The sequence below is a fragment of the Zalophus californianus genome, chromosome 6, assembly GCF_009762305.2.
Source record: "Zalophus californianus isolate mZalCal1 chromosome 6, mZalCal1.pri.v2, whole genome shotgun sequence".
NCBI lineage: Eukaryota > Metazoa > Chordata > Mammalia > Carnivora > Otariidae > Zalophus > Zalophus californianus.
Genome location: NC_045600.1, coordinates 66,371,413 through 66,380,575, shown reverse-complemented (window position 1 = coordinate 66,380,575; position 9,163 = coordinate 66,371,413). Strand labels below are relative to the sequence as shown.

The following is a 9,163-nucleotide window of genomic DNA, read 5'->3' as shown; positions in this document are numbered from 1 at the left end:
AAGAACTATCAAGAAGGGATGAATGAACAGCATCAAATGGAACAAAGGGAATACTGGAAAGGATCTGTTGAATTTGTCAGGTCAGAAGTCAACAATGTCATTACTAAGAGCAGTTTCAGTGGAGTGATGAGGAAAGAAATCAGAACACAGCATATTATAAAGAATAGGAGGTAGGAAATTTTAGAGAATGAGTATCAACTACTCTTTTAAAAAGGTTGCATATGGCCAAACTAAGTATAAACACAAGTTTTGCATATTCTAATATGACCTAGAAATTCCATAAGCTTAAGAATACTTTAATTAAAAAATTCACCAATGACCTGATTAAGACTGTGTAATTGTTCCTAGAAACAAAAAGGCAATTGCTATTTCTCAGCTGTTCTTTTTTCTTTTGTAATGATACCACTTATTTCTTAGTCATTTCCAAAGCACTTACCTGGAAAGTCAATCCAGCAAAGGGAAGAAAAGAGAAATTATGTATCTGAATTTTCTCCCTTTTCAACAAGTCATTTACTGACATTTTAAAATTTTCCCCACATCCCAAAGTAGAAGACATATTGTGTCAGCATGTTGTGTTTACTTAATATGGATTATAGAAAAATAATCTGTCAACAGCTGGTTCTGTCATTGCTTTCTTACTAAGGATGTTGCTATAGATTACCAAAATGAAAGGAAATTATAGGCAGAAGTTTGTATTATTCTGTCTTTGTATTGGAAACTTTAGCATTCCCCTCCTAGTCTGTTTTATACTTTTCTAAAGTAGTTATGCTTTCTCTAAACCCATCTTCCTGGAGGCCCTGTCTAAATCACTGGTGAAGAAAGATCTGAGAAACTTATTCACACTAAAAAATGATGGCAAAAGCAGTCTAATGTGTTACCTCTCCCAAGACTGATGCATATGCAAGAACTAAAGTCCAGTAATTAATTTCAATTTGAAGAATTTTAGTTGTATAGGACGATGAAGCATCACAGCTACACATGGTCCTACCAAATATCACAAATAGGACTTACCTTACCTAAATATAAGACAAATATTACATTGTGTTTTCAGCTAAAAGAACATATACCTTCAGGAAATAGACTTCTATAATGGAAGGGCAAGTTCATTTTTTTGATATTTTAGAAATATTTTCAATGAGATAATCATTAGATTTTCATTTAGATATATGCAATGACACAGTTGAAGTTTTCAAAGGAGTTTGGGTACCAGGTTGACTTTTGACATTGTCACAGTTCCATGGCTGTTCTTGTGAACATGTGAGACCATTTCTGAGAAAACGGTGGAGACTTTTAAAGTTTCTTCAGTGTGGATCAGGCTATCACCTAACTAACATTTTCAAGGCTTCTGCATCCTTTAGGTGAATGGCAGGTCTTGACTGGTAGCCACAAGACAGCTCATGAACATGATTACAAAAAAACAGTTTGCCTTAGTCAGATACAGACTTTCAGTAATAGTGCTCTCTTGGCTTAATAAAATCAAGCACCACTTACAATCAGTGCTTTACTTTCCTTTTTTACTATCATATAGCATATTGGTTGTTCTGTTGTTATAGTAGACATCTGCATAGGTGTTCCTTTGTACTCTCCCACTGTGTAAGTACTCAAATTCTTAAGCTTCTAGCTATAAAATAGTTACACAAAATGTAGTATGAATTTTTATAAGCCAGTAGTCATCATCATTAAACCTTTATATTCCCAATATAATTTTCTTTTTTTAAAAGATTTTATTTATTTATTTGACAGAGACAGAGAGCGAACATAAGCAGGGGGAGCAGCAGAAGGAGAGAGAGAAGCAGGCTCTCCACTGAGTAGGGAGCCCAATGCGGAGCTTGATCCCAGGGTTCTGGGATCATGACCTGAGCTGAAGGCAGATGCTCAACCAAATGAGCCACCCAAGTGTCCCATATCATTTTATTTCGACTCATATTCATGTGCATTGAAAAAGTCATCTGACTTTCAATTTAAGCATTGAATATTATCATCAAAACTGCTCACTTCAGCAGCACATATACAAAATAGGAATGATATAGAAAAGATTAGAATGGTCCCTTCACAAGGATAACACACAAATTCTTGAAGCATTCTATATTTTAAAAAAAAGTTCACTGAAAATCATGAGCAACATAAGCTAAAAACAACTAGCCTCGGTCTTGAAAAATCATATAAAGGATTTATGAAATGTACAGACCATAGGAAATTATTTTCAAATAATGACAGGTTTGATTACAATTTAATCAATAATGATATAATATGTAACTTAGAAATTTTTACTGATGAAAAGTTTGTCATTCTATTATTCTGTTAGTAAACCATCTTGATTGAACATCCTTGGGATCTTCAAAAGAATACAATAAGATTTAGATTTGTCTTTTAAATTTTTTCAAATATCATTCTCCTCTTAAATTATTCTCATGCTACAGCTAACCACTACATACTTTAAGTTGAACAGAAGTATACTAAGTTGGACTTGGACATAATAAAAAGATTTTTATTATTGATTTAAGGAATGATGAAATACATTTGGAGAAACTATTTATTATTTCATGAAGCATTACTTATAGACTACCAGTATGAAGCCCATTAAGTTCCTCTCCTTTTTTACTTCCTTAATTTTTTTTGTTCTTTCTTTCCCTCTTCTACTTAATTTTTCTCTCTTCGGAAGACAGATTGTCAAGACATCAAAGTAAGGGTCTCCTAGGATTGCCTGTACTTCTGAAAGCTCAGTCTTCCCTGTTATATCTTTGACTTCCTTGTGTTTTTTTGTGTCATCAGGACTGGAGATATGTGATGGTAGAAATCTAGTTCAAAAGCCAAAGAATGGTTAAATAAATTGGGTGGCATAGATATTTGAGAAGACAGGTAAGCACTTGATATTACACAGGCTTTTTCATGACAGGAAAACCTTACTTCGTCAACTTCACAATTAAACAACAAGATAACTCTTATGCACTTCAAAACACATTCCTAACTTGAGAATCACAGTGGAAAGGCATTGCCGTTGCTCCAGGGCTATAGAGAAATTGTGCAGGGGGATCTGAATGGAGGAAGGGGTATGGAGTTAGTGGGATTGAACATTAGGTAAACAATGAATGTACTTACTAACAAGGGGAATTTAGAATGATCTTTGATTACAGGTAGTGCCTTTTTAGATGTATGTTTGATTGTCTACAATGCTTGGAAGAAAAAATTCCTATTGCTCCTTGTGTTTACTATATGGCAATTTTTAAAAGTTACCAATGGAAGATTTTAGAATCCAAACAAGTAGCTTTAAGAAATTAGAGTGGTTTATATGATGTATAAAATCACAGAATAATATCCCACAAAGATTTAGAAATATTTATTATTTGTCAGGCTCATAATGTGGCTTATATTGAGTATGGATCATTTTACTATACTATGATAACATATATAATAATTTTATAATTGTTGTGGCTTTGGATTTCAGAGGGGAGGGTAACTATCTCAGGTTTAACTCTTATTTTTGGGAAATGAAGATGAAGTGCATTTGAAGCATCCCTAGGTATGTTATCTCTGCATGGCTCTAAACAACTGGAAATCCACTTGGGAGAGAGGCCATGACAGAATGAAGGTGTAATCTCCAATGCCATTGCAACTATTTACTCATATCACTGGGCCTGGTAAGGAGGGTACCAGGATATTTTCAGAGGAGGAAATACTGCCAAATTCTGCCTCTGACTTAATAAAGGGTAAACCCTACATGTTGTATGTTTCTAGGATCAGGTAGAGCCTTTTGGGGTTTACCTAAGTTTGATAAATATCTACATCTACATCCATGTCTCTATCTATCTAGCTTAGAGATATAATTACACAGGGGATATTTGTTAACAATCAGGCTAGTATTTACCCAGGATCCAGTCTAATTTGGAAGACATCAAGCTTTTTTCCACTCCTATAAACCTCATTTTCACAACTGGGAAGAGTAATTGCTTCCATATGTCCACTGATCCCGATCTTCTCAAAATTCTTCTCAAAGTCTTGGGCACTCTTTCAACTCAAACAAAATTTGATTAGGGAAACTTTTTCAAGTGTTTGATAGTATTACTATACTAACCCAATTTAGGAACATCCATCCAAAATACAAAGTTTAGAAAGGAATGAGTTAAATCTAATTGTTTTGCTTCTATTCACCCATTTTAGTTTTATTTTGTTATGTTTTGTCTTGTTTTTTGAAAACTAATCTGCCTTCAATAAATAACCAATAACTATGTGTCAATTGAATAGAAGAAAAACATAGTGGTCAGTGGCCTACCCAACAATATATGCTGTTTGCCACCTAAAGAGTCATACTAAAATGTACTAAAGAGACTGTACAGGATATAACTAAAATGAATCCATTGTAAGATTTCATACCAAGCCCAGGGTGTTCTGGGGCCATTATTTGAACAGCCTTGAGGAGTGGCTGTTGATACAGGTGGCTACAGAAACAACTACTCTCAAAGCATTTGGACAACGAGCTTTAACAAATTTATTTTTCAGTATTAAATTTTTTTATTATATTAGTCACCATACATCATTAGTGTTTGATGTAGCGTTCCATGATTCATTGTTTGCGTATAATACCCAGTGCTCCATTCAATACGTGCCCTCTTGAATACCCATCACCGGGCTAACCCATCCTCCCTCTCCTCTAGAACCCTCAGTTTGTTTCTCAGAGTCCATAGTCTCTCATGACATATCAGTATTAAATTTAATAAATTTATTCTAGAGACTGGAGATAGCAGTGAGCCATCTGAGATACTTAGAGAAATCATTAGCAACCAGACAGTTAAGTAAGGTAATAGATCTCAAATACAAGATTAAAAATGCCTTGCTGTTATGACCTAAAATATCAAAGATGTTTTGTCAATTGTAGTTAGTTAAAAGGATATTACCATTTCTCAACATTTCATTTATTCTTAATCACTGGCAAAATGTCTGGCCTTTCACTGATAGACTTAGGCAACAAAACAAGGGTTTTTTTTATTCATATTAGCAAGCTACATTTATACTCAGGGACCTATAATATATATGAGATATATCTCTTAAAGCCATTCACTGCAAAGTAGATAATTGTATAAAAACTTATCAGGACTTGGTTTACCCATTGGTAAAACGGAACTAAAAACTGTATTTATTTCAAAGAGCTATCCGGAAATTAAATGAGATAAAAGAGTAAAATGTTTAACATACCTTGCATAAAGCAAGCTTTCAATAGATTTTAGCTATCATTAGTAAATGAGATTTCTCTTTAGTTACTAGCATAGTTTGGAAAATTCAACTATATTTACATAGTAGTCACTTAAATGATACTCATTATTCTGAATGACCTTTTCTTTGTTACAACCTCTAACCAATTTAGCAAAACTATAAAATTCCCCAGATTAATCTGGAAGTAAGTAATAGTTTCCCCTTCTTACTTGTCCAAAATAGTAATGGTAAGAAACCATTCTTCTAAACCCTATTTCACACCAACGCATGTCTGTGAACTTCCCTCTTTGACTATTTCAGAAGCTTCTCTTAAGTCATTATAGCAAGTACATCCATGCTTCAATTCAGCACAGCAAATATCTAGTGAGTGTTTACTATATTAAAAGCATGAGTAAAATAGGAACCCTGTCATCAGAGTTTATAAACAGTGTATAATTTATATTATAAAGCTGTGCATTTTAGTTAAAGTGAGTCAGCAAACTTTGAAATGCCTGCCTCTATAATGTTATCACAACCTTTAAGTTTAGATCAAATTTAGTTGTTGCTAACCTTAACAGAAATATAGCCCATCTTTTCAGATACCGTGTGTTCTTATTACCGTATTTACAGATGAAGGAACTGAAGCAATGAGGGTCAAGTGAGTTAATCCATGATTAATGAAGCAAAAAGTAGAACTCATTGTCTCCTCATATGTTTAACCAAGAGCTCTAGAGATAGTATATGGTGAACTAATTAAATGGAAATGTTAAAACTTATTGGAGCAATTTTGAGGCAGGTATTCTAGTTAATAAAGGATGCCCAGAAGGAATTTTAGTTATGTGTAGTACTCGTTATACTCTAAGAATGGTATAGTTTGCTTCAAACAATGATTAAAAAATAGAAATAGTATCCATCAACGGATATATTTTCTTTTTGAATTTACGGACAAAAAAGGGGCAGATGGCACCCCAAATAAGAGACTGGCATGGACCAGTATCTTCTCTGTGAAAATGACTAATGTATTACTACACTTCTGCCAAAACTTACATAAAGAGACTGCCGAAAATGATCATATCATTATCAGCTAGTGTTTCCAATTGTTCACTGTTTGTATCACATATGGATCCTCTGAAATGCAGAACTCCTACCTAAAGAAACCCTAATATCATTATAAAACATGAACTTCTGCATGTTTTTAAAATGTTTTAAGAAAACTGTATTTGCTCTACAATAAACAGACATAGTTCCCTGGTGTCAGTTAAGAAAAAACAACAGTGCAAAAAATAAATGAGATTCAAGTTTCAAAAGTTGTATTTGGAAAGCCAAATTAGAATTCAAAGAAAATTTGATATAGGGATATAAATCAATCAGCTGTGTTCTTTCGTTTCTTCTGTATTTTTAGCTAATAGCCATCTACCAAACATCTAGCACTAACCATTTGGTCATATAGTGTCACTGATTTCTCTTAATTTGAGGCTTTTTCTAAAAAGATCTATTTATTTATTTTAGTGGGGGAGAGAGAAAGAGAGCAGGGAGAGGGGCAGAGGAAGAGAATCTTCAAGCAGACCCCCCGCTGAGTGTGGAGCCCAACGCAGGGCTCCACATGGGGATGATCTCACCACCCATGAGATCATGACCTGAGTGAAACCAAGAGTCGGTTGCTTAACCAACTGAGCCACACAGGTGCCCCAATTTCTGAAGCTTTAATACAGATTAATTGAATGGGATGGTGCAATGTACCCAATTCTCATAATATACTCCATGATATTAAAATGGAAAGAATATGAAAAAAAGATTAGTGTATATATGTGTAATATATAACACAGTAAGCACTATTTAGCTTCTCAATGCAAAAGTTAGTTGGTTTTTACATGACATAATCAAACAACAAGGAACTGGATAATGATACACATCTACACACACAGAGACATACAAGACACACACATACATAGACACACAAACTTTTATATTTCCAACTATAAAATAGAAATTGAGACATGGAATACCTTTATATGTAAAATATTTCCAAGATAAAAATGATAGTTGGATAGAGTAATTTGAAAAGTAGTTTTGGGAATGGAGAAGGTTGAATAGGTGAAGCAGAGAGGATTTTTAGGGCAAGGAAAATATTCTTTATGATATTGTAATGGGGGATATATGACACCATACATTTGTCAAACCCAAAGGACTTCAAAGCAAAAAGAGTGAAACTTAGCAAATAAAAATTAACAAAAAATTTAGGAAGCCAGGGGATCACAGAATGTGACAAAAAAGATCTAACTATATTACAAAGGTATGAAATAATCTCACTGAAGGAGGTAAAAGAAAAGTGGACCTAAAATAATGGGAAATGAGTAGATTCTGTAATACTAAAAGCAAAAGAAAGTGTGCATAAATACCATAACCTAGCTCATAAAGTTGTTAATGTTCATGAATCTGAAACCACTGTACATGTATGTTGGAATTGAATAATTAAGTAAATGGGTGCTGGATGGTAGGAGCCAGGTTTCTTGCTGTTGGAATGGGAAATGATAAGCAAGAAAAGGCTAGAATGATTCATGTGGTAATGGAATAGAGTTAGAGACATCAATTTGAACTTAATATACAGATGGATATATACATATATATGGAGATTTTACATGTATATATACATATATATATATATATACATACACACAGATAGAGGAGGGTATAGATAGATTGATATAAATAGAGATAGAATATGCATACATATGTGTATATACACACAGGTTATATTTTTTTTCCTTTGCTCTGTCAGCTGGAAGGACCTAAAAGTAATGGCATCCCAGTAGCAATGAGTATAACTAGTACCACATCTTGGTTTCTAACACCAGTTTCCAAGGAAAGGGACCAGAGCTGCTTGAAAAAAATGGTTGATTCTAGTACTGGGCAGGAAATATACAAAATGAGGTTTGAGTATATAGTACTGCCGGAGAGGAAAGAAGTGTTAACATGCACACATGTGTACACACACACACACACACACACACACACACACACACACACAAAATGGCGGGAATATGTCAAAGGGACATAGGAGCCAACTGAAAGAATTCCCAATGGCCAAAACTGGCATAATTTGAACAAAATAAATAAGATAATACTGGATTTTATCCCAAAATCTAAAATAAATATATATCCACCATACGGATACATAAATGATTGAATAAAGGGAGATAATAGGCAAATTTCTCAAGCAAAAGAATGCCAATTCATTGCCAATGAAATATATAGATATTTAGTCTTCACAGAAGTGGAGGATAACTCTCCACTTCTTAAGTTGTGGCTTCTCAATGACTTTCTTCCAAAGAAAACAGAACAAATGGAGAAATTTTAAAAAGTTAACAATTCAATGCAGAAATGTGACCAATGCTACCCCATCCAAGTGATCAAAGACAACATCAATAATAATAATAAATCACATTGACAGATGTAGCCTTGATGAAAATGGCAATTTACATCTGTGGTCTCCCTCCTAAAATCTCATAACCCCAGCTTAAATCACAGTAAAATCATCAGACAAATCCTATCTGATGACATTCTACAAAAAACCTGACCAGCACTTCTCAAAACTCTCAAGGTCACCAAAATCAAGGGAAGTCTGGGAAATAGTAAAAGTCAAGAAGAGTCCAAGAAGATATGACACCTAAATGCAAGGATCCTGGAAAAGAACAAGATACTAGATAAAATGTAAGCCAATCTGAATAAAGTATGGACTTTAGTTAGTACTGATGTATCAATATCAGTTCATTAATTATGTCAAATACCATACCATTGTAAGATGCTAATAATGAAGTATACTGGGTGTTGAGGTATATGGGAACTCTCTGTACTGTCTTTGTAACTTTTTGGTAAATCTAAATCAATTCTAAAATAAAAGTTTGTTTAACGAAAACATGGTCTTGTGGATGAATTGAATTATGGATGAGCTTTAAAGTGCTGTATTGTTACTGCA

At 33.9% G+C, this 9,163-nt stretch overlaps 1 non-coding gene across 1 annotated transcript; it reads left to right on the top strand.

The window, feature by feature from the left end:
* The first annotated feature begins 1,988 nt into the window (after nucleotides 1–1,988).
* Nucleotides 1,989–2,093, top strand: LOC113910638. Its single transcript, XR_003516148.1, has one exon. It is a non-coding gene; the product is annotated as a U6 spliceosomal RNA (small nuclear RNA).
* The last annotated feature ends 7,070 nt before the right edge of the window (nucleotides 2,094–9,163 follow it).